Source organism: Corvus hawaiiensis, chromosome 9 (genome assembly GCF_020740725.1).
Source record: "Corvus hawaiiensis isolate bCorHaw1 chromosome 9, bCorHaw1.pri.cur, whole genome shotgun sequence".
In the NCBI taxonomy this organism is placed as follows: Eukaryota; Metazoa; Chordata; class Aves; order Passeriformes; family Corvidae; genus Corvus; species Corvus hawaiiensis.
Window position 1 is genome coordinate 14,734,710 of NC_063221.1, and position 27,075 is coordinate 14,761,784.

The following is a 27,075-nucleotide window of genomic DNA, read 5'->3' on the forward strand; positions in this document are numbered from 1 at the left end:
AAGGAAGCACAGAAAAACCTGTCAGTACACTTGTAATTTCATGCTTCTAGATGTCATTATCCAAAAGCCATTGTACTTGCAACTATTCTGTGTGCATTAAATCTGAGGTGCAGAACCCTATCTCATATTAAAAATGTGATAGTAGCATTATCATCTCTCTAGTGTTCTTGTGAGAACTCTTGTTAGCTCTTATTGTCTCGTCCTTTGTGTGACTTAAGGCAAAAAACCAAGAGTTTACTGCATTTTAAAGATGTTTAGAAAGATGTGCTTAAGTAAATAGAAGTCTTTATTTTCACGGTTTGAATAGGTATGTAAGAACAAGGGGATTGAATAATGGCAAAGTTGATGTGACAGAGCTCACTAAATAATGGTTGTGATTAATTTTGTAGAATTGTTCATGAATAACTGGCAAAATGTTTTCCAAATGCGGCAACTTCTGGAATGAGCTGACTCATTATTGCATTTAAGGAATGGTACCTTGAGCTGTGATCTGATGCCTATTAAAAATTGCAATTGATTAATTTTTTTGGAGGGATTGAATCGGGGCCCTAAAGGACCTGTGACATTTTTCAAACAAAATAGCTGTTGTTTCCTTACATTTTGGCTGCTTACCCCAGGCTAGGTAAGAAATCAACACCAAATTACAGCAGTACCCCCTTCTCCTCTCCTGAAGGGAGCAGAGGAGAGGGACAGAACACCTGAGCAAAGGGAAAAGATAGAATAGGAACAGGGCAGACAGGAATGACTGGAAATAGCAGACAAAGAGAAGAAATGGGGGGAAAAAACAGAAAGAAAACAGAAGCAAAAGGAGACAAGGGAATGAAAAGTAAGAGAGTGCAGAGGCTCATGTGCCCCATGGCCGCCCTAATGAGCTGCTGCTGGTCAGAGGCACTGTCTGATGTTCATCCATGTTCAGACAGCCCAAGCTCTACAAGGAACATGAGTAAGCAGCAGTTCCCAGCTAAATCTCGTAAGGCTTACTGTTTACCAAACTGGCAAAAGATGAAGTAATGTCCTATCTGGCCACACACTGGGCTGTAGGTCCTCTTTTTATTTTTTTTTTTTTTCTAAGAGGAGAGCTAGCTGGTGTTTCTTGCTACTGTCAAAAAGAAAAAAAAATCAGTGATTGTGATTTAGAGGAGCTAAGTGTTTAAAATAAAACATACATTCAGTGCTTTCACATAAAGTTTTGGTGATAACCAGATGACTGAAATCAATGCATCCTTATCCAAGCCCAAAGATTATTTTTGTAAGGTGTTTATACACTATCTCTGCTCTCATTGTACCCTCTTAAAATTACAGATGGGGACAATGAAAACACGTGTTCCATGCAATTACTTGCTGCTGCCTTATAAAAAGCCAAAGCCTAATAAACTTCAATATGGAGTAAACTAATAGCGTCCTTGTGAAAGAGCAACCGGAGGAGTTTTGCCCTACTACTGATAGTAAAAGCAGACCTGTCAATGAGATTCAGCCTTCATAAAAAGCTAGGTTAAGAAAAGATTTCAAAGAGTTTGGCTTGGCATTTCCAACCTGTCGAGAATGAATTCTAGACTCAGGCTGGCAAAAGTAAAGAGCGTATCTTCTGTAAATCTTTATTTTGTGTTTTGGAGAGACCAGTACACTTGTTCCCTGGTAATCAGAAACATTGTCTACTGTCACACAAAGAGTAGAGATCTGATAAATGCTCTGATCAGAATTTGTGCTTTGCTCTCCTCATCATCAACACAGTTTTAAAGCCATGTTCAAGAGGAAGTCCATGCGTTCTTCACAGGGCAGGAATAACCCATCGGGTCTGAGCAGGCAGAGTTAAGGTCCTAGACACAGTGCTTTGTACAAACCAGAGAATAAAAAGAATATTCCAGGAAAGCCATAAAGAGAGATGATGCAGTAACTGTTTCTGGGATGTTAAAAATACTGTTGTGCTTCCAAGCTGCTGCGTGAGCCTGACTGCAGTGTCTGGCTCGGGGTGACTCCGTGGATGGCACTGTCACAGATATCAGCAGTGCAGAGTAGTCCCAAGCAGGTCCTGAGATTTCAACATGTAATGAGGCCAGAAGGTAGTTTGGTGCAGTGATAATGATTTATTTAATGCAACTAATGTATGTAAAGATGCATCTGAGACAGTGTGGGATCTGCCAAGAGCACTTTCTTGGACACCACAGTGATCAATCCAGGCTGGAGGTTGATGGCTTGAGTACAGATCTGTGGGATCAAGCTGCTAATTTTTAATGGGTTTGAGCTGTTCTTAAATAAACTTTCATTAGTTAGGGTGGCACCACTAAGTCTACTTCCTACTGAGCAACAGGAAGAGAGAAAGAGCATCTAGAACAGTAATAGTTTAACACAAATTGATTTAAAATCATATGGAATAATAGGAAGCTTACAGAGCTTGGATGAGGGATGAAGGAGGTGGGCAGAAAGAGGTGGAAACAGAAGAAGAAAGATCAGCTGACTGCAGACAAAGGAGAAACTCGTCTTCTCTGTTTTCTTCTGTCAGCTGAAGCACCCCACGTTGCACACAGGAGCATGGAATGCTTGTGGCACATTTATGAAGCCATTCTTGACTTTGTGACCTGTGTACAGTAACAGGTGAACAGCCCCTGGGCGAAGTGAGTGTGCTGCCTTTTACACCCTTTCAATGTCTCACTCAACTGGGACCCACCACAGGGTCCTTCAGGCTGTGGTTTACTGAATGGTCTGCAAAGGGGCTTAATTACGGTCTCAAATTCCCAAAGGTTTTTCTAGTCTGTCTAAAATATTTATGCCTGCAACAATTCAGACCTGTTTATGTCTCTTTTTTTGCCTGCTGGGTAAAAAGTAGTTTGGCTTTTACAATGTGTCTGTATACAGGATTTTAGTAGCTTGGATTGCTTTTATATGTTTATAATGAAAGTAACAGCCCCTTAAAAATTGGATTATTGATCATGGGAAGACAGTAGATATTTTTAATCTTAGAAGCAAGACTACAAATAAATCAAATTATACGAAGTATTTTATTTAAAGGCATTTGATTTTGTTAAAACCACTACATCTGGTGTTTGCATAAATGGAATAATTCTGTTTCCTCATATGAGGGTTCAGAGGAAACCATGGTAGGAGATAGTCCTCACTGAGTAAAGTGCACTGATGTCAATAAGTCAAAATTAGACTTCCCAAATTGCAAAAAAAACCCACTGAAAGATTCAAAAGTAAGGATTTGGACGGCTGTAAAATTCCCATTTCAGCTGATAAATTATCTGCAGGAGTTGTGATCTTTTTGCACAGATGCATATGATGCCCTGGAAAATGCACTGAAAATGTAGGGCTACCATCATGTGTGCCTGTACGTACACATACGTACGATGTGTAGCTGAGCATGTGTGTAAGTGTGTGTGTATATATATTTCTAAACCTAAATACCTGCGTACACATTGCACTGTCATGAAGCACCAAAGGCTGCTTTTGGCCCTGCAGTCTGTGCCATTTCTGAGTATGCCCTGTCCCACCAGTGCCTGTAGCAGTCTCTCCGACTGTCCTGCTTGGAATGTGACTCTTCCCACCCTAGCAATGATGAACTGCAGCAGAAAACACCCTCCCTGTCCTTGTTATGACCAGGTGTCTGAATTTGGGGGTTTGTTTGCATGTTCCAGATGTTTGCTCTGCCAGATTTGACCACAGGAATGTGAGGCCAACGGGCTGAGCCTCGTGAAGCAGAGAAGAACAGCATTTAGCCTGAAGTTTGCACCTTCCATCATTTCCAAGAGTAAGGCAGAAAAACGGTTTCTCCCTGGGAGAAGTCAACCAAAGAGGAACTATGCATTCAAGGAGGTGGGACTGCGTGAATGCCAATGGTCTTTGTCATTAATCAGCTCTCTTCAAGCTGGCTGAGGAGCTGACAGGATCTGTCGATTAAATCTCATCTCTTCAAAAGACAGGAACAAAATCACCATTGTAACATTTTGGCAAAGCAAAACGTTTTTGTTTGCTGGCAAGAGTTTAACTCACGTGCAGCCATGCTGCCCTCTTAGGATGTCAAAGAAAGAGGCTTTGCAAGTCAAATGCTGCCTCCCTCACCAGCCCATCTTACCCCAGTGATGAAGTGCTCCAGCACCAGAAGTCACCTTCTGTGCTCAACTGGAATCGTGCTCTCTGTCTGTGCTGTTAAGTGGCTCTGAAGATGTTACAGGCACAGAGCTGTGCTGCTGTATTTCAAGTGATCATAAAAAATCACTGGATAAGTTGAAAAAATGGGGCTTTTCACTGTAGGAAGTTTGGACTGTATAAGCAACTCCATCATTGTGCTAAGGCAGCAGATGCAGTCAGTGTTTGGAGAAATGGTTCATGACCCAATGATGCTTTCCAAGAGATGCAACCAGGAAACAAAGATGCTGGGGGCTCCTTGTGTGGGAGTAACACTGGTGGGACAGGAAAGGGAAGCAGAAGGATCAGACAGTGGGAGAGAGTGAACAGAAAGGTGCAATGCAAGCAGAAAACCCCGTTGCCATGCTTCAGGCTTACTCTTGCATTCAAAGCTGGGGAACAAAAAGCAATAGCTGCAGAAAAAGCAGCTGAAGACCAGCAGAGAATGCCAGGAGGGTGCTGCAGCCACTGTCTCTGCAGCCAAAGAGAGGAGCAAAGTCACAATCTGATGGGGTTGGGCTGCAGGGGTCAGATTCAAGATCTGCATCACCCTGAGAGTTGGGTCCAATGGGTCTCCATATCCAGGGAAGACCCTCAGGCCCTCTCCCCACATGGGGAGTCAGTACCAGCTGGGATAGGGTATTGCTGCAGGCTGGGATGGACACTCACCACGCAAGAACCACATCAAAGCTGATCCTTATCCAGGCAAATGTGGATGGGCTGTTACTAGAGTGTTTCAGTCCCTGAGCAACTAGCCCTGGGAATATGTGGGCACTGGTGCCCTGAGTGTGAGCTGTGACCTGTGCAGGGTGCAGAGCCAGGATGCTCCCCCTAGACCCTGAGGAAGGGCAGCTGTGAGTCTTGGCAAAAGCCAAGCTGGTCTTACACAAATTTTCTGGTTTAGGCTGGCCAAGCTGAGCATGTCCCTTACCTTGGCTTCATCACAACTTTCACAGAGGTCCCAGGTGTGTGTCAGAGCTGGCTCCTGGCTGCCCCTGTACAGGGCCCTTGCTGGGGCAGGAAGAGCATGCAGACATGGAGCATATTACTGTCAGGGCTTGGCCATCATGCTCCCACATGGGTGACTCACTGAGGAGCCCCTTGGGCAGTGCATGGACACAGCCTCTGTTCCCTGCTGACCCATTCAATGCAGAGGGCTGTGCTGGACAGCCACGCTGGGGCCATGGCTGCTCCCTGGAAGGAGGAGAGATCAGAGGAGGTACCAAAGGGAGGGGAGAGTGTGGATTAGGAGAAGGGAGCAGGTGATAAACCAGCTCCTCGAGGCAGGGGCTGAGGTTGATATACTGCTGTGGTGAGCTGCAGTGCCTGACAGGACTTTTCCCATGCCAAGGGTAGGTCAGCTTTCCTTTGACTCAAGAGGGTGTTGGGAGATGCATTTGCTAGACCCAGTAACCAGTCGCTGCTGCACTGGGTCTTTTCATGGACAGTCATGGTATCTTCTGCTGCCCTGTGATCTGCAATTTCTATTTTATTATTTACATGAACTCAGGCTCTTGCTGTCTTCGGGGAATTCCACCTAAGTAAACGCTGGGCAACTTTCGTTCAAATCATAACCACCAACACCTTTGACAGAGTTTTTCTGCTACTGGGGTCACTGTATGACTTTGTATAGGTCCTTTTTAAAGAAGTTAATAAACCTGGCAGTGCAAGTCCATTGACTCTCAGCAGAACACTTCTCTCATTTGTGAGGTCCCTTTCATTACCAGTTTGTAAATTAGCACTATTAGTTAGCATCCAGCCAGCTTTTCTCTCTAGTATTACCACACAATGTGCTTTCTTTTGTAGTACCTACAGCTTGTGAGATAACTCAGTGTGCCTCCCAATGGGGGAGAAGGTATCTGTAATCTGTGTTTCGTGTCTTGAGTCTCTTGAAAGGACTAGAAATCCCAAACGCAGTAACTTGTGGGTTTTCTGTCTTAGAGAATTAGGATGTCTTTGCATTACTGAGCAGGCAAACACTGAGCAGTGCTTGATCAATAAGAGGCATTGCCAGAGGTCTGGTATAGTCTACCACAGCTGCTGGTAAGTGTTGCTATAGGCTATGGAACTAGGAATATAAAATGTCAAATGACAGTAATAATTCATGCATCCTGGGACATATAAAACCAACAGCATGTCAATAGCTGTGGCATGCTCTGCAGAAAATATGCAGGATTTAGACGTTGCAGGAGTCTGTTTTATTTTAAACCACACTTTCCTTGGTGAAATACAGACTTTCCCTGTTTGTTAAAAGCATTTATTTTTGGTTTCATGTTGCTACTTCTCTATTAACATTCTAAGAGCCACACAGCTCAAAAGGTGCCCTGAGATTCAAAAAGCAAAATATATGTATTTACTGAAGAAAAACACATAAAATATTTATAAAACAGAGGGTGCAATACTATTTGAGATTCATGGGCCATTTCAGCATTCATAAAAGCAAATATGGTTCTCATGTTGGCTTCACCTGGAAGCAGACTTTACTAGAGGGGTTACCCAGGAGGGACCTGCCTTAAAATGAAACTTATTACATTCATTAATTTTACATGGAAAATCATTACATTTTACATGGAAAGTAGAATGTCTTGTGAAATAAGTAAGAACTTCTCCAATATTCATCTTCTTTAAAAATACTTCAGTATAATTAATATAGCTTGTCTCTTATGAAAAGATACAGAAGAGGGTGAATTACTGCACCTGGGAGGGTACAGCAGGCATAAGAAGAAAGATTGTGTGTATCTGACACTTGTTCTCCCCTGTGCCACTGCTGCTTGGGAACGTAAAACTGACGGGTGCTGTTTTACTGGCTAACGCTCCCACAAAAATTCTTCAGATGAAACTTTAATGAGAAAAGGGAAAAAATATGTTCAAGCAGCCCCATCCTTATGCTTTCAGCTGTTTGCTCCTGTGCACCTCGGCTGTGGGTTGTCAGGCCTCAATTTCTCTAAATCTGCCTGAAAGTAGAAGGCAAGACACAAAAGTTGCGTGTCACTCATGATTATATGAATATAGGCCTTAATGTACAGGTAATACTTCCAAAAGATTGTAAAATATTAACTGAAAAAAGAGAGAAGGAAAAGCATCACAAAGAAGCCCACTACGCATTATTTGAATCTCCCTCTGTGAGAGGCTGAGGATTCAAACACATACGAGCCGTCTGCTCTTCCATGTGACAGCAATCCCTCTGCATCAGAGTTGCACAGTCCTGGCTCTCAGTTGTCTACTTGAGAATGTTTTTTTAAGTTATATATTCAAAAAAAGTCTTAAATATAATTTCACTTATTTGAAGACCATAAAGTGATTTTGGTGCAGTGGACTGCACCTGTGTAGACAGGCACTAATAGATATTTTGGCACATCTTGCTGGAGCTAACAGGAGACAGAGATGATGATTAAAATAAATAAAAAGCAAAATTAATCCTGCTAACTGTCTGAGACCTAAGAAAAGGGATGTCTTTGTTCTGACGAGAACATCTTGGCTCGTTCTGCTCCTTTGGCTTGGTTTGGGGAGGATGTATTTTACAGTTCTCCCATGATACTTGGCAAATATAAAGCTGTCACATTGGATCCTGCTTCTCTTCGTATTAAAAGAATGTCTATGGTGTTTATGTTATGGGAAAAAAGCACTATTTCTACTTATTGTATTTTCATTGTCTCTTTTCTTATGACTGTACTGTTTGCCAGCAGCCGAGGGGCCACTTTGATGCTTGCTTTGATGCCATGGTTTATTGTGTTGCACAGTCGAACCTATGGTTTTCCTTTCAAATCAGAGCTGGCATACTGGGTGAAAAAAAACCAAACCAAAAATAAAGCTTTTCTCTAATTATGGTTATCTCATAAAGTCTACATTTGTTACAGTTGCTGGGGTGGTGGAAATCGGTGTTTGTAAATACCTATATATTCTGATTTGTTTTCAGTCTCAGAGGTGTTTTTGTCTGTCTGCATTCCTCACCCCTGGCCACTCGTGCAAGCAGCCTGCCTGCCTGCATGCTGAGCTGCACTGCCTCGGGAAGATAGCAGCCTGTTACCCAGGTTATCTGCATGGTACAACCTCACCTTGTTCCCTCTTCTCAATCTGAGAGATTAGCATCCAAAGAAAACCAAATTAGTCTTGTATCAATTCACCCAGGAAAGTGAGTTGCCAAACCAGCCAGAACACTCCTGCTGGCAGAACTGAGTGCAGAAGGAGCCTGGCAGGGTGTGTTCTGTGTGTGCTGCATGCTGCCCAGCTCTGCCACACTGCTCTCAGAGGTACACAGGTCTGCTGTGGGGAACCACACTCTCCTGTGCCCACAGGAAGCCTCACTTGCTGGCTCCATGCTCCATGTGGCAGTGCCAGTTAGGATGTCTCTAATACCCACTTGGATGTATCTGTTACTTTTCTCCATAGGTCTTGTGGCCATCTGTGAACTGATGAAGAACCATTCTGTTTCCATTTTGCTGATGGAAAAGGAGAGGCTTTGAGAGGCTGAGTGATTTGTCCAGGATTATGCAGCAAATCAATGGGAGAAAAGGGGATCAGGCCATTCCACAGAGGAGTGCCTTTAACTGTCCCATGGGCTTCCTAGGGAAAGGCATGCAGGTCCCCAAAGAGGCTGCTTCCTGGAGTGTTCCTCCATTATTTCTGTCAGATTATTGCTGTGAACAGTGGAGAAATGCAAAATGTATTATTCATTTCTCCTACTCCTAAAATCAATACCTATCAAAATACAAATACAATTTAAATCAAAGGGCACTTATTGAGTGCAGATCCTACTAATTAGGTATGATTTCCCAACAATTTCTTAAATTATTTATCCAAGGGATGGGTAGAAGGCACTTTATATGTCCCAGAGTGAATATTATAAACCTCTTGTCATGATACAGAAAATGTGAAATGTAGTGCAATGCAGTGTGATTTGTAACCTTGATGAACTAATGTAATATCAATAGACATCAATCTGTGCAAAGAAAAAAAATCTGTCTCATCATAACATCTAACAAGATATGTCAAAATTCAATAACCGTGTGAAATGGACACATATCAGTGAATGTTACAGATTTTGCTGCTAGGAATCAATTAAAAATGTAATACCCTCTTGCAATGGAAATTACTACACCATCACCAAAAAGGAGGTTTACATCATGCATGGACATTTGTCATAGGAGCAGCTCCCTTCAGGCTGGCTGTTGGCTCTGTAAGCAATTCCACGGGAATATATGGGCTTTTTTTTTCTTATGCTGGTATTGCTTAGTCTAGCCCCATAATCAACATGCAAACAATATTTATGCCATATCCAGTTAAATATATTTTTAAAACCTGTACAGAAAGTAGCCAATGGTTTTGAAGACTTTTGTGTGCAAATTAGGAAGCAGCTCTCCTGTAAAATGAAAGATTTACAATTGTCAGTCAATAATGTAGATCAATGTTCTTCAATTTTTAATCATAAGGATTTTTCTCATGCAGCTTCTTTGGATCTTAATTTTCAAACTTTATACTCCCATCCATACAGCAGATCTTAAGATTCCATCACACCAACCATGTATCAACTGAAAATTCTCGGTCCCATCATATAGATGCGATACCCTCTCACCAAATCCTTTCAAACCAGTGATTTAAAGGAACAGTATGAAATGGTAGATATGTTTTCTCTTCAATTTTTGAAGCTGATTGATAAAATATTCACTTTTAGGCATTTTACTTTGCCCTTGTGAGCTGATAATAATTTAAGGGCAAGTGTAACTTTGAGGCCAAAACTAAATATTTGAACAGGGAGGGAGTTCCTATGGCTTCAAAGACAGTGGTATGTGAGGGGCTGAAGTAAAACTATCAGAGAAATCCAGAGCTTAAACTTTCAGCTTAGTGCTTTCTTCTGTAGCCTTAATGGTGATCATCTCCCAGGAAAGCCATCAGGAGCCTGAGCAAAAAGCTGTAGTGGTCCAAAGTGCCTGTGTGGCTCAGCTGCTGCAGGCAGCCTGCGATCGCATGGCAGCGTCGGCAGTACTTCAGAGCGATTGTGCAACCGGGGATGCAAGGCAGAGCCGTAATTCTGAATTTCGTGACATTTTAAAGCATAAGTCAGAATGTTAATGGTATTTCAACCTTCCTTATTAGTTGCACAGTAAGTGTCTTTCAGCCAGTCTTCTGCAAATTCCTACCTGGTGGTCTGCAAAAGATACGGTTTGAAAGTCAGAGCATTGGAGGTGAATGCTGGGTGTGTGGAAATGGATCAGTGTGCTTGAATTGATGGCAGAAATAAGGGATTCTGAAAAAAGCACTGCATTAAGATAACATGGGATAAAAAGTATAAAAAGTATAGAAAAGCATGCCATGAGTAAATCGGATAGATAGGATAAATTTACCTTCAATTATTCAGCTCTCCTGCTTGTATTTTTGTTTTAATTAACAAAAGTTTGTCCGGCAGGTATGAAAACAAGGTTCAGTCCCAGAGTGTTTGAATTAGACTCCTAGCTGTATCAAGTGAAAATAGGCAATACTACATTTAATGTTTTGCCTTTTGTCATTCCATTTAAATGTGAATGAACTATCTGGAAGGAATATCAAACATTGTAGTGGTATATTCTTTTTATCTTCATTCTTTTCTTCTATCTAATTCCTTTCATCCATGCTTAAAAAGTGTGTGATTGTATATGTGATCATGATTAGTGACTGCAAAGGTTACCTAAATTAAGACCATCGACTAATTTTATTTTAAATGGAGGGTAGGAGCACATCTGTTTCAAACAGGTTTGTGATATGCCTTTTGTGAGTTCAAATCACAAATGACCACTTAAGTGAGCTCCTACACACACAACTGCTTATTTGCAGCAGTACTACCAAATGCGTCTATAAAATGTCACTAGCCTTTCGGTGTTCTGAAATAGGTTTGTCCTCTCCATTCCCCTGGAAAATTCAGCCCTCTGTTATTGTGTAAAGGATACTGAAGGAAAGCATGTGTTCTTCCTCACAGAGGATGTGTTATCTACTGTATAACTGTACTCAACAGATATTTTGTATTTTGCTTGGGTCTCCCTCTGAGAGAGGCGTAACATTTTTTTGGAGTTGTAACTAACACTGTTTTCTAGCCATGAATTCTTATATAAGATTATGAATATAATTGAGGTAATAAAAGCAAAGCAAACAGTCTAGATTATATCTCTGGATTGTATTCATAGGTTAGAAGTGTGTGGTTTTGCTGTATATCACATCGATTTTGGAAGGGTCTAGTTTGGAAATGGTCACATGTGGAAGGCACCAGCTGAGGGGCTATACCTCACACATGAGCCTATATCAAATAGCTCACGTAGCCTTTTTCCACTGACGTCCTTTCCAAAGATAAAGGTGTGTACAGCCTGCAGGTATCTGCAGTGGGCAAACTGAAAGTAAACAAATAGAAATATGTTCATTTGACAAATTTCTACTGTAAATGATTTTGCCTTAAACTGTGGAAGGATCTAAGAAAAGCTTTGCAGAGCAACTTCTCCATCATGGAGCTGGGGTGGCAGAGGATTGCAGCAGTGCTGCCTGGCCTCTGCTGAGGTACAATCTGTACTGCACCTGTCCTGTGAAACAGGAAAATGCTATTGTATTTAATTTTCAAAGAGAGATCTAAGACATGGACAGAAACCACAGGACTTGTCTGCGTGCCTAAGGGAACTCTGCAAAAGCTGAGGGGTTGAAGAAAACTGTGTAGAGGCCATGGGTAATAACATCAACCATTAGACCATCCTCACAAAATCTGTGCTGCCAAGTCTGTTGCCACTGAAATCTGAAATCAAACATTAGCAGCCAAGAACATCATGATAATTAATTGTCTCAGGAGGACACAATTTCCAAGATCTAATGAAAGACGGAATCCAGCTCCCATACGTCCCATTTGATAGCCCAAGAAAACATGCACACATTTTTCAAAGAAACAGTGACAAATGCCCAAGTACTTGTCTCTCAGCTGAATAAAACTAATCACCAGGCCCAGGGATAGAAATGGCTGCTCATCAGCACCCAGCCTGAAAGGCCAGCCCAGGATCTGTCGCTGACGAACCGTTTTCACTCAGAATGTTGAAGGCAGCTTCAGAAGGTGACAGCTGAGCACTAGAGCACCTCTGTTCTGCCCACAGAACAGCATTACTCCTACCTTGCATGCAGCTACCCTGTCACAGTGCTGGTTTATTTTAAAAAAAATAATTAGAAACAAAAAAAGTTAGCATGCCACATTCTTGACAAAATACCGGGGAGAAGACAGAGGTATCGGTATAGTCACAGGTGTGTGCCAGGGCTGCCTTGCTGTGCTATAGGCTTGTCCTCACTTGAACTTGACATTCCTGTAGATGGGAAGTTTGTGCCAGAATGATAGAGGTGCACAGCCCCAGGGAAACAGTGAGGGCTGGAGAGCCTCAGCGTTCCCAGGAGAGGCAGGCCTGTATGTCTGTGGAAGCAGAGCCCCATTGTGAATGGGAATGTCCTGTCTCTGTGTGGCTAAATGGCATACGGAATTGTTCAGCTGGCTTAAAGACATAATGTTTCTTTTTAACATTCATTGTTTGAAGGATCCTTACATGCATGAGAACATCTGGTACTATGTAAAGACCGCATGCTGTTGTGGCTGTACTCACAGCCTGCCATGTTCAGGGAGATGCAGGTGTCATCTCCATGCACGAGAAGCTCCTGCTTCCACTCCTGCTTTGCTGGTGTGGGGTGTTTCACGCAATTCCCAGGTTTGTTTGGATAGAGTTGAACCATCAGCTTGTTGTAGCAGACCCGATCCTGCAGCATGAACATCTTTTGCTTGCCACAGCACCAGCCCCAGCCTGACTCCCATGCTCAGAGGTTGGTAGGGAACGCCTTGGTGCCCCCTGAGCAGACTGGAAGGCTCAGTGCAAACAGGGGAGGAACACAGTTACAGAGCAGGACTGTGACAGACCTTGGTGTCTAATCCAGGACTTCTGAGCGACCCCTTATCCACCCAAACATCATTAGAATTTGCTAAGTGATCAGTCCTTGGAAACATACAAAATTTTCACTTTCCTCGTCCACCTTTTACAAACGATTCATGTGAAACTGCTAATCTAAAAAAGAAATACCTTGACACCCTGTTTAGTAAAAATGGGCACGAGGAAAGCAAGTACAAATGGCACAGCAAAGTTTCACCCTAAATATTGAAGAAAATATATTTTATTCTGTCTATCCTGAGGAGATTAAAGAGCAAAAAAAAAAAAAAAAAAGGAAGGTCAAGGTAAGTAATTGTAGCACACCATCTCTTGTGTATTTCCTCAAGATCGCTCCACTTGTACAGAATAATGGCATTTCTGAACTTCAATACCTTCCACCACAGAAAGGCACAGCATTTTGACAGGACTCAGTAAATCATTTAAAATCATAAGGGCCATTATGCAGACTGTGTGATAAAGTTAGAGACAGGGTATTTTTCTGCAACTGGTCTTCAATTTCGCTCTAGATTTTAGGTGACATAAAGCTCAAAAGGAGCTCCTAGTGCTACTTTCCCACAGATGAGATCAACACTTATGAGTCCATGTTTTGATGACACAGCTCAGAAAATTGAAGGGATTATTATTATGGAAGGACCAAGGTGATAAGTACTGTGTTATATATGAATAACTGTCAGTCAGACAAGCCAAGAAAGGTCATAATCCATTATATTAATGTCATAAATGTTATCATAAACCAACATCAGGATGGTAAACTGGGATTCTTGCACTTTAAAAAGTGCTGCTGTTCTTAAATGATACTGTGTCCTGGAAAGACAAGTTTATATTAATTTTTCTCTCAAAATAAAAGACTTTAAAGATTTTTGGCAAAACAGAAGTAGTATTCCAAATATTTGTTTGGGTTTTTAAAAATTTTATTTTAAAGAAACTTGCTGAATTGTCACAACAGAATCCAAGATACCATGAACAAATGAGAGGAGAAACACAATAATTTCTGACTGTTTACTGTCCCCCCTTGTTTTATTTGAACTGTAACTTTCACACACACTTTCAGACACACTCTGGGAGCCACTCCAACTGAAGATAAGAGAAGCAGGAAGGCAGAGGTGGAAGTTCCTGGCCTGGCTGCTGACCACCCCAAGTCAGGACTGCACCCTTCTGCAATTCACTCCCTTGACATTAGTATTTTCCCCAGTATTGAATATGAATCAGGGTGATACTCAGGAATGTATGATAGTGGAAAAAGACAGTGAAAATCATATTTTATGTCTTTAGTTTTGCTGAGCATTTTCACGCCCACAAGAGCAAGCAGCTCAATGGATGTTACCAGTGCATGGCTCCTCTGAATTCACCCCGGGCTCCCAGAGGAGGCTCACCAGGGATTGAAATGAGACTTTCTTTTTGGCAGCACCACAGAGTGCTCCATCCATTGCTGACCAGTTAGGAGCCAGGAGTAAATTACTATCGTCTCATGTAAATGCATTCTCAACACAGGCTCCCAAGTGAGAGTAAGGGAGGTGAACTCTGAGTCCATGCACAACCAAAGCCTTATGTCCACACTCACTAACATTACAAATTCTACAAAAAAATGGTATAACCCTGAAATGTGGGTGCATCAGAGGTGAAACAACTATTCAGTTAGCACTGGACCACTTTGTTTACAGCTTTGGGGGGAATGGTATGATAAACTCCAGAAATGCAAGAGGAATTTAAGGTGAGTTTTCACATCCCACACAGAGGCCAAAAAAGAAAAGCAGGGTAAGTACTTCTGGAAAGTGGCCTGCTGTATTTACTGACCACATCAGATCAGAGCTATGGTTTTATATCAGAACTTAAAATTCAACATCTCCAGCAGACTCATGCTGATGTATGGTTGTGATAACACTGATGTGGGCAGGAGACAGCCGCCTGTGAGTCACTGCACCACTTCCTGCAGGAGCTGGCTGTCTACAGTAGTCACCCATTGCACTGCTGATTGAGTGTGGCTTGCAAAAATCACCCATCTAATCTAGCTTGTACAACTACAAATAAGCCATGTTTGTACCATGCAGGTAAATGTTCAGGGTGAAACCAGTGTGGGCTAACTTGAATTGTATAAATAACTGCAAATCATTACTTCAAATGAGAGCATAATGTCTGGAACCACAGGCAGGAAAATACATTTACAGACGATCAAATTATCTTGGGATAATAGAGTAATGCTTTTCACTGCTGTACTTTGTGTTCTTATAGCTGAGCAAAGAATACTACAGCTGGAAAAGGCTCAGCATTTCAAAGAGAAGAGATTTTATAAGTAGAGCACTTCCATGGGAGAGACTGCCTTTTCTGTGTTGTTTTAGGGGAACATTAAAAAACCCCCAGCAAACCAAAAAAGTTATTTTTTATGACTCGGAAATACACAGAATAACATCTGATGATAAACAAAACCTTTAGACAATTTGTCTATTTTATAATATAACCTGAAAAGTGCTTCCTTGTTCGTATGAGGTTACTTACCTCTATGATTGCAACAAAATGCTTTTGATCAAACGTGTTTTTGGAACTGGCACAACCAAATCAAGGAGCTGAGCTGCTATAGCAGTTTGCATGCACAAGTGCTGTTTAAGTGTAGAATTTTTTGAGCACATTTTTAGAGAAAACAGAGTGCCCTTTGAAATTTTGGAACTAAAGCTATATAAATGCCATAATGCTGTTTATGATATCTGTAGAAGTATATGACACTCAAAGTGCTTTTAGGATGCTCCAAGGTATATCAAAGAGCATTAACTTCAGCACAGCTGGGAATGTCCCCAGATTCACTTATGAATGCATGTTTCTTATATCCTGTATATTAACTATAGCTACATACAGGGCAACACTTAATATAGCCTTGCTCATTGAGAATAATCCACAGAGTAAGCCTATTAGGTAAGGTTTAGCATCTACATTTTTCTGCTCACATCTGCTTGCCTGACATATATAATCTGCCAGGATGTCACAGTTTACATCCTATTTTCATTGGATGGTAATGAAACTTGATCAGTGTCTTCATCTCCTTCTCTGTCTCTCCAAGAAATATTTCTGCTTGTCAGCTCCCCCTTACCAGGAGTCTCTGGTGTGATCCCTAGCCAGGTCCTTTATTAAAGGGTAGTGCATGCAGGGCTCGAAGGCAACCATACAATTTATCATTGTGCAAAATGGAAGTGCTACTTCCAAGACAGTAAGGAAATAAAAAGTGATATAGCAATTCCCTAATCTGAATTTTCTGTACTTCCTTTTCTCTCAGGTCTGGCATACCACTATTTTAGCAGCAGTAAGTCAGTAGTTGCTTTCTGAAGACTTATGTTTCTGCTGAAGTCTTATGAAACTGAACTGTAGGCACCTCAGTAATTTTAGAACAGCTTAGTCTGAGAGGTAAATTAAAATTAGGGAAAATTAGACCATTTCTAATGAGATGGTTATTACACTGAATAATGATGATTATTGCTTCTGCTTAATAAAACTGTCAGCCAATGCAAAATATATATTAAGTGAAATTACATTACATTATATTTCTATCAACTCAGAAATTCAGTGTGTTGCTTTCCCAAAAACCATGGAAATAATGAAATGCTAGACAGGGCTTCCTTTTCCAAATAGGATCAAACATGGAGCTTTCAGAAACAGCCCTTTAAAGCCCTGATTTAAAGCCCATTAAACCTAATGTCGTGAAGATTTCTGCTGACTTCTGTGCCATGTAGATCAGGACTTCACTAAAATGAGCAGTGTTCCCCCCAGTTGTCTCTACTAAATACCTAGACAACACAACACAGTAAATGCACGTTCATAGCCCCCTTGCCTCACTGAGCTCAATGCTTGCTGGCACACCTGCTTTTCTGTTCTGATTTACCTGGCAAATTAGGAGATGGACTCCATAGGGTGAGACACACTGTTATTTCCAAAGTTTGAAAACAAAGAGGAATATTACCTATTATCTATCTAAAAATTAAATCCTGCTGTAGAAACCTCGATGCAGAAGCCCCAGACACTTAGAGGTGAGGCAGCTCTCCAGAAGCCTGTCCAGAGACATGACCGACCGGGAAATTCCAGTGCTCAGCATTTTTTTGTTTAAAAGCAGGCATAATATCAAACCCTGCCTCCAGCAAGAACTGCTGTGCTGAGGGATGAGAGCTGTCCCTCTGGGGGGTGGCTCTCTCCTCTGTGCTGGGAGTCTATATGGCAGGAAGCTGCCAAATGGGCCAAGAAGAAGGGAGGTGGGAAGTGAAGAGTGCATTCCTACTATCACACCTTCTCCGTGTAGGGTTCAATCTAAAAGGATATGTTTTTGTGGAATAACTTTATATAAACTAAGCCACATTTGTCTTACAGAAAGGTGTTTATCACAGCTGCAGTAGCAGTAAATTTTATAGATTCTGAGAGAGATTAAATAAGCAACAAAAACTGCATGACTCAATACAGACCTATGCCAACTGATCCAGTGAACCAGGGCAGAGAGGTGAGCAAGTCTTTCTGTGGTGCATGTTAAAACCTGGAGAAACACAGATTTTCTCATATAATTTTATTTTTTGAGAGCATTATTGCTCATACAAAGAGCAATGTATTATCTTAAATGACGATGGTAACATGGTTAGTATGTCACAGCACATGTGGTTCTCAGGTTTTCATCATGCTTTGAAACATTTACTAATCAACAAGATTTCTCCTTTTATGAAGCCCATTTTGTAGAGTTCCATAAAACAGGTTCAACAGTCACAATTTCATTAGCATTATATTGTTGCCATGGTAATGTGGTACCAATTCAATTGATGGGCTTTTCATCCTGGGCTTATAGAATTGCTCTTCCTGTCAAAAATACATCTATACGGAGACAACAGACAGACCTTACCACTGGAGTATGAGCACAAAATATGACATGCTAATTTGGCTAGGAATGTATCATGTTATTGGCAGCAGACCCAGAAATCATCAGAGACATGGTAGAAGTTACTAAACACCATACATGGCAAAGTCAAAAATTAGGAAAGTTACTTGCATTGTTTGCTGCAGTATGTGAATGTGTTATTGCAAAAGCACTTGGCTCTACTGTGATCATTCTCTGAAATGCTGTTGGGAGGGCACAGCACAACTGGGAATATTGGAGGAAACAAAAGCAGCAACACACTAAAGAATAAAATGTGAGCTGAAGTTGTGTTTTGTCCTTTTCCCATTCTGCAGCATGTTCTGGGCTAATTGCTGCCAAATGCAACACCTAGTTTCTCTGGTCTGTAAAATTGGGATAATGACCCCTCTGCCCCTGTGCAGAGAACCTGGTGTATACCAAATAGTGAGTGATAGCTGCTACTGCTAAACACTGTCATTAAGTAAAGTAGCAATGCTTTTAACAGCTCCAGGAAAATGCACTGCACAGATCTACAATTTGAGAAATGTCACTGGGAGGAACTGGACTCACCCAGGGATACACAGAAGAGGTGACAGACTGAGCAGGTAACAGTATATATAAACTTATAGAGGAAGGATATTCACATCATTAAAAAATCATGACAGTTTGTAGTTTTTTAAAAATAAATATTGTAGGCTACGGGAGAAGTATCTGCAGGAATCTGAGCAAGGAAAGCAAAATCAATATAAGGCAACAGCGAGGTGGCTTGTTTATAATATGTTCAAACATTTTCTTGTGTATTTGCACTGTTTTTTGATGATTGTTTCCTATTTAGATAGGAAAAATCTTTTACCATCCTGACACATAATGTTCGGTCTATCATTTCTTAGCTTAACCATGTTGTGTCCTTTGCAGCAGCAAGGGTAAATTACAGACAGGATAGTATTCAGCATAATCAAAGATGTGTTCCACTTTACATAAGTTTTATCTGATTTACAAAAGCAGTATCTTCTCCAGCTGAGTGAGGAAAGAGATACCTTTACTTGCAGATAAAAAAAGTTAGAGAAGAGGCTTCTCCATTAGGAACCTATTGTTCACACACAAAAAGATAACTGTTGTTACCACTATTATCTATTTATTTACTTTTACCATGATATAGCCACAGGACCTACTTGTGCTAAGCACAGCAAAACCACAGAGAGTGCTGCAGTCTCTCCTTCAGACAATTTATAAGCCATAAGAGAGGCCAGAGAGGAAAGAAAAATAGAGAGAAGGAGAGGCAGCTTACATAACCAACTCTCTAGGTCAGAGAAGTAGTCAGTGGCAGAAGCATCACAGGTCTCCAGTCCCTGTACCCTCGATTTCGATGCCTGTCCTGGTGGGGGAAGGATATGTTTGGAGATACCCTCCACCAGATTCTGAGGATTCATGCTCTAACTCGCACACAGAGCCATGCTTTATCCCCTAATTCCAATGGCTGCATCTGTGTTGTTGAGCAGGGGCAGCCCGAGGCAAAACTTGAAGTTGGCTGTGAAGCCCACCCCTACTACCTATTAAAGCACCTTCAGGCTGGCTCCAGGGCAACCCTGTTAATCCTCTCAGGGACAAAGGCTCAGGAATACCCTATGTTTTTTTGAGCATGTTCAAGGGCACCAGGGTCAGGGTACCTGCCAGAGAAATATTAATGGGTTTCAACTCCACAGCTGAAGCAATAGGGATCAGGCTTTCTTCCTTTGCAGTAGGGACTTCCCAACCCAAGCCTGAACAGATGGAGGGAGGGGGGAAAAGAGAGGAGATTTTGGTCACAAGAGCAAGAAGTCAGTTTACACCAGAATTTGAAAGCTTTGATCAGGAAGCAATATGATGTCTTAGATTAGGAGAGCATTGACTTGGAGTTTTTCTTGCTTTCTCCTTCTCTCTCTGTCTCTCAAAATCCATATAAAGTAAACCCGTCAGACTCTGGGTGAAGAGGCATTCATCTTCTGGTCGGTAAATACTTCCATTCACTGTGTGGTGCCTGCTGACTTTACTGCTGTTGCAGCCTTTTAAAATGCTTCCAGGAAATCTCATTAGATTTTAACTTTCATTTTCTTTTATTAAGGAACCTGAAGAGAGTTTATAATAATCCCAATTTAACTTTTTAATAAAAACTGCAAATAATAGGCTAGCATAGATTTGATCTCATATACATATCTGATAAAAATTCTGATCTGTAGTAAAATTCGTTAGCCAGGAGTCTGTTGTCATCATATTAATGAATATAAAAGCTGGCAGCTTCAAAATGGCAATATTACAGTAAGCCTACTTTTTTTTTATAATGGTTTTGCGTTGTGCATTCAGTATTGATGAAGATTAAGATTTAGCATGCAGAAATAATATCCATTATGATGGGATTGTCCACAGTGAATTGAGTAGGGCATTTGCTTAATTAAAAGTATTTCTCTTAGATGATTTAAGAAGTGTGTCCTACTACTGAACTGATGATGTATATTAGTTTCTTATAATCAGTTCACCACTGATGACTCCTTATACTAAATAGAAGAAGAAAAAGGTAAGAGAAGAGTCAGAGGAAAATAATGGATGCCACTGTCTGAGAATTTAAAAGAACTTTAGAAATAATGATTAATTAACACTGTGCCTTGAGCAGAAAATATACATGATCACACCCCTAATGCAGAGACTGAATAGAGCCCTAAATGGCTTCACTTCAAGCAGAAAGTTTGGAGATGAAAACATGAACACATACCCAGATTCCCGCTCCTACCCACTGTACCTGTGCCTCAGAGGCCACTGGCATTTGGAGGGCAGAGCTTGGGGATAAGAGGTGGCACAGAGCCCATGGTGGTGAAGCCCTGTGACATGGTGTGGGGTGTCCTGCAGAGCTCGGCACGGCATTTCCCCAGCTTGGAGCAGGAGGCCAGGAGCTTGAACTGCTGTGGCTGGCAAATTGGAGCAGAGTGGAGAGCAAAGCCAGAACACCAGGGAGGGCAGGAACTGGTGTGATCTGCTCCTCAGGGTGCTTTTAAATGTGTTTGTAAAGACATACTGGGTGGTTTAATATCTCATACAAATATACTTTCAAGGGAGAACCCCAAAGGGTGGAATGTTTCAACCTCTCTCAATTTTACAGCCCTACAGCCTAAGTTTCCTGGACTAGTCCACCTTCCTTCCTCGCCAAATGACTCATGGAAAGCTGTAGATCTTCAGTCTGTGGAGACAATCTAACATCAGCAACTTTCTGGGGGTGCTGCTACAAGGTAGGGCCACATCTAACTCCTTCAAACCATCCCATCAACTGAGGTGTGCTACTGACATGAAAAGCTCGTGACTCCCACTGCTGAGACCTACTTGTCTGCTTCCTGGAAACCCTGCAAGGCTGCCCCTGAGACAACTGGACCTTCCATCAGCCAGACACACAAATCACTCACTAAATAGTTTTGGCTGAGGTTGTTGGACAAAATCTTCATAGATAGAGCCAAGAGGACAGGCAAGAAATATTTATCTTCTTCATGCCACAAGTTGTTTTTTCATTATTTCTTTTCTCTTTTTTACACTCAAGGCATTTTTTTCTTTCTACATAGGCTAATAGGATGAAATGCTGTGGTTTACTCCAGTCATTTAATTTACGTAATTTGTCTTGATTCTAATTTTGAGCATTCAAGTAGCAAGTGACATTTGTTGATGTATGTTACACTTCCGAAACACTATAAAAAATATCTGACCTATTCTCTGTTAATGCCTAGATGACATTTTAGGAACGGGAACCACCCTGGGAAGGGCTGGGCATGTGCAGGATGGGAGCTGTCAGTGACGTGCGTGGCCATGAATCTGGTTTTGATCTGTCCATGTAATTTTCCAGGTGAGCCTTGGACTCTGCCTACTGTCTGTGCTTCCAGATGACAGCCCCACGATGGCAGATGGAGGGACATCCACTCCTCCCATGCACTGCACTGCGTGTTTGCTGCTCTCAGAGCTGCCATACGCCACGGGACCTCCAGCTGCCGGATGCCTGACCCAGCTCGACTGCTGCTGGAGACGTGTTGGGGCTGGCTCGTCCCTGCTTGCTGCTGCCTGCCTGCCTTATTCTTCTGAGTTATGCCCCAGCCCACTCCTGTCCTGTTGTGCTAGTGCCTCCAGGCTGTATTGAGTTTTCAATTACCACAATATACAGTGCAGATGCTATGTAAAACAGCCAGCGTGGCTGAGCACGCTGAACTCAGTAGAAACACAGTTAAATAAAAGTACTGCTATAATACCAGGAGGCTGATTGGAACCACAAGATACCAGTGTCATATCCTGTGGCTTTTATGTTGGTAGATGTAGATTTCAGCCATTGGAGTCTAGCTATCCAACAGACACCCAGATACATTTCCTTTAGTTGTTATCTTCAGTTGTGAGTAACTGATACACATTTGCCAATAAATGCAGAACCTGGTAAACTGCAGAAGAAAAAAAAATAACATCTGAGATACCTACAAATATATCCAGGCATGTACTATGGGGTAGCATCTAACAGTGTGCAACTTAAAGAAACTCTCTGGTACACACAATATGTTTAAAGTGGTACATCAAGAGATCTCTGACTCCAGAGAACCAATGTGTGTTTACATTGTCAACTCCAAATTCAGGCAAGGAAATAAACAGCAAGTGTAGGTCTCCACTTCTGTATTTGTACAAGCAGTAACAAGCTCCCAGACGATAACGATATCATGATATCTATGTGGGGATAAAATACTATGACAAAAGAGGAAGAAATAAGCAATAAATGCAATAATGTCAAATTTTTCTGTTATTAACTTCTAGAAAAGCTTAATGGCTAGAATTTTAAAATGTTTTATGTAGAAAAATATAAAGAGAACAACACATTAAGTGTGTTTTTCCCAAAGAAAAATGAAATTGGCATACAGAGAAAATGATTATATTTAGTACTCTCAGGGCAAATTCTAGTTAAGGACTGTGAAATAATTTGAAAATATTAATGATTTAGCCTCATAGCTAGCTTTCAGGTAGATAATAATGCTAATTATTACTATAAATAAATACTATTATTATCATTCTTGCTCAGAAGAATATTGATGCATAGAGAATTATGTATTTGTCCAAAGTCTGTTTTACTACTGTAACCATCCTTCTCAAGAACTGTTATATATTAAGATCATCCTTTTCCAAGTACTCTTTGATATACTATTCAGTTTATCAGCTCTAAAAACCAACCAACCAAGCTGCCTTGTGAAACAGTGCCAGTGAACGTCTCCATTTGCATGTGAATTCTCAAGCAGCAACAATCCTGCTTCAAAAAAAAAAAAAAAAAGAAGAGAAAAGGAATCACGAAAATCAGTACAAAATCTGTCAAGGCCCCATCTGTGACTGGGTATCAGAATATCACTAAGAAGCTCTAAGGAACAAAGTTCATTCCAAGTCTAACACATAGTGCTTTTTGGTCGATGAAATTAATTCAAGCAGGGAGAAATGAGAGCGCATACAATGAAAAACTCTGTTCCTCCACTGAGGATCGAAGGGAAGAAGCATCACTGCTGTGTGTGTGGTCTTGGTTTTGGTGCACATAGCCATGCATAAACACTAAAATAATCAGTGTGCTTGTGTCTCCTTTTGATAGCCAGGTATGCCTGCTGCTCCTCTGAGGAGTGCCAGGGAATGAATGACCTCTGGTCCTGACAAGGTGAGGACTTTGATTACGTACAATTGTTGCAAAAAGCAAGATTTACAGCCAGCTACCTGAAGCAGTATGGAGACAAAATGATAGACTCCACCCTGGCCTTGGAAAATCCCTCTACAAACATGTTTATTTCCTTCTGAATGGGAATATATAAAGGCTGGGGACACTTATTTGTAAGCTATTTATATATCTCCTCATCAGGATCTGAATCTTGCATATTAATGAAACAGGAAACAGGGAAACCAAACATTAACACCATTCTAATGCAGCATACTATTTTTCTTTCCCTTTTTTTAACTGTTAGAGTATGCAAATGTTCAGTTAACTGGTCCTCATGTTTTCTCTTTATTGAATTGCTTTCACTATGGCAAATAAATATTCATAAAGAAATGTGGACAATAAATCATTTCAAATAGTTCAAAGCCATTTTCTTTCTAGACTGCATATATTTTCAGCTGTAACTCGCCTTTAATATTTCATTCAAAAGACAGACTTGTAGAAGGACAATAGAGATAATGTGTCAAGTAGTAATTAAAACAGGGGGTAATGATTAAAACCATTTTAATCTACATTGTGCTCTGCCAAATTCATAATCTTCTGTGTTTGTTAGGATGACTTTCTACTTGCTTTATACAGAAACTCAAAATAAACTTCTGTTTGAAGACACTGCAGAAAACAAAAGATTTCAACCTTGAGCTTGTGGGGTCCAGAGCTCTTCCCAGCTCTGGAGTTTAGGTGTATCTTCTGTACCATCCTAGCAAGATAAACTCAAGCAGGCACTGTCGTTCCTGCTAATATTGTGACTTCTCCGGGAAGCAGATCCAGATGCAGAGCAGAAGACAAGGAAGGGCCACCCCAGCATGTACAGGTAAATGTAACCTGTCTCACCATTTAGATTTAAGCTAAGAGCTTCAAAAGAAATGAAAATTAAAGATCTGGCTAACTTATACATTTAGGGATCTTAGTTCAAATCCAAGTAATAATTATGTTCCTTGTCTCATTGTATGTTTTAGCTGTTAATACACATATTTGGCCCAAATTCATTATCTTTCCTGATATGTTGCTGACTTTAGGCTCTGATTCAACAGAGCACTTACATACAGACTTAAATAAATTGATTTAGGAAAGCACTGGTCTTTGTGTTTAATCTTGGGCAGACATTCAACTTTCAAATCAATGGGACCTATGAACAGCCCTGACCTTTGGGTCTAAATATTTGCCAAATCAGTGCACTGATAGAAATATTGGAAAAGATAATATCCATGTCTAATCAGAATTTTAGTCTCTACTTTCATGGGGAAATACCCATAGATAACACATCACTCTGCTCAAGAAATCCATTTTATAGAATTTATCAGAAAGCCTTAAGTCACATTTGCTGTTTATTCCAAAAATACGAGATGAACAGTGTCATTCGTTGACAGTGTGTCTGTAATATTCTTTAAATTAAAAAAAACCAAACCAAACAAACAAACAAAACCAAAAAAAACCCCCACAAACAAACCAGGAAAATGCTGGCACAAAAGGGCATTCATAATTATTTACTGATACCTTCTCAATTGCCCAGCACGTGGCAATCCTTTCGAGAGCAGGAAGATGGAAGGTGAGGCAGAGAGGTTCTGGTATCCCATGGACTTGAAGACAACTGCACAAGAATATCATGGGAAACTCCTTCCTAAAACCAGCATTTATAAGGCCATTTAGATACACAGCGAATTTTGAGTGATCACATATTTTTATTACACAATGAAGGCAGCTAGGGTAAAAACATAGATGTTTCTGGTGTAGAGGTTAAACAAGTGCACCTATAGCCAAATCTACGAGATTAGAAGAATCAATTGGTAAAATAATAGATGTTATGATTCTATGAAATAAAGTAGTCTTCTTACTGTTCTTAAAACATTTCACACTTAAGTTTTCTTTATTATGTTATTAAGAAGGCAAAGAGAGGCTCTCAAATATTGTTTTTAGAGTAGAAACACAGACATAAAAGAGGAAGCAGATTACAGCAGATCCCATCATATCATGTAATTTGAAGAGTGATGAGTATGAAGATCATAAGAAGATGCAGGAGGAATCAATGAGTGCTACATCTCTGTACAGCCATAGAGGAATGCTGTGATCCACATTGTCCCACTGGGTTCTGTGGGCAGAGTTTGGGAATAATGCACAAAAAGCAGCTGTTCAGCATTCACCTGGCTCACACAATCACATCGATCTATCCAAATGCCACCTACATTCACTTTGGAGGTGGTGAGTCAGGAATATGGAGCTGCTGTATTGTACATTCACTGCATGCAAGCTCTGGAGCAAGGCCCCTTCAAGCAAAAGGCAGACTGTAAGGGGAAAGCACAATGCTCTTATCCTCCTGTATGACTCTCGTAGTACAAAAAAAAAACCCCAAAAAACAAAAGCTGAAGCTCCCTTTTCCATCTACTGTGCCCCAGGGTAGGGGGAGATTACAGCAAAAATAAAACAGTCACTTCCTCTGTTAGGTATTTCCATATTTAGTCATGAATTGGAGCTAAATTTGCTAATTTAGATCACCTGCTCTCAATGAAATCAATTAGTGCCTAGCAGGTGCAAAAAGCTTATAAAGCTCAAGGTGAGCAGGAACAGGGCCTTGTTGGATGAAAGGCTTTTTCCAGTGTGAGGAGAGGATCTTTTTAATCAGTTCTTTAGTTTCTGCTGAAGTCTTACTGCTTTAGAGAACTTTATTCTTGAGGTATGTTTTGCAATTGATTTAAAGAGTTTGTGATTTCAATTTTTTTCATCTTTCCTGATACCTTTGGTTAGAGTGTAGTAATGGTTTTTCTATGGTGCATCTAACATAGAGGTCAGAGAAACAAATGTTCCCCCCGCTCACTTCACTAGTATTTACACTGTTACATCTTTTGAGGAACTAGGAAAAAAGTCACCAGCTCTGCTACCAAGCATTATCCATTCATGCCTATTCCTGTTGTCACAGTTTTTTTTCCTTTATAACTGATAAAGATTATGATTTATATATGAAAGTCCCTTTGATGAATCTGCCTTTTGGCTTTATTTCCTTGGTTTTGCCTACCAATATTGGGTCAAATTCTGAAATATAATTGATTTCTACTGAGTTTGTCAGAGACAGGCAGACTTCTGAAATGCTGGATGCTTAGCTTCACATCCTAAGCAATTTAGCTTTTTTCATTACCCTTTTTACTAAAGAAAAGACTAGTTTACTCTTTCTCAAATGTGTAATAAAAAAAACACGTCAAGGCATGCTAATCATAAGGAAGAAAGTCCTACAGATGCTCAAATTTATATGCTTTTAGCAACAGTTTAGCACATATTATTGTAGTTCCCTATAGAGCAAAAGAAGTTCATTGCATGTTATACTACATGAATTCAGGCCCTGATGCTGCAGTCAAGCTAATGGGAGGTGAAATGTACCATGGATTAGAGTAACTTGATAGGGAAGAAATACTTCTAATGGTCACCCACAGAAGCGGGGAAAGAAAAAA

At 40.8% G+C, this 27,075-nt stretch overlaps 1 long non-coding RNA gene across 11 annotated transcripts in view; it reads left to right on the top strand.

The window, feature by feature from the left end:
* Positions 1–24,711, top strand: part of LOC125329936 — a 50,115-nt gene extending 25,404 nt beyond the window's left edge. For 10 of the 11 annotated variants that reach the window (XR_007205314.1, XR_007205313.1, XR_007205320.1 and 7 more), the window contains 2 exons: positions 21,035–21,161; positions 21,764–24,711. This is a non-coding gene — a long non-coding RNA (uncharacterized LOC125329936). Of the gene's footprint in view, positions 1–18,409; positions 18,510–21,034; positions 21,162–21,763 lie in introns of all 11 variants that reach the window. The other variant, XR_007205316.1, reaches the window with a different exon arrangement.
* The last annotated feature ends 2,364 nt before the right edge of the window (positions 24,712–27,075 follow it).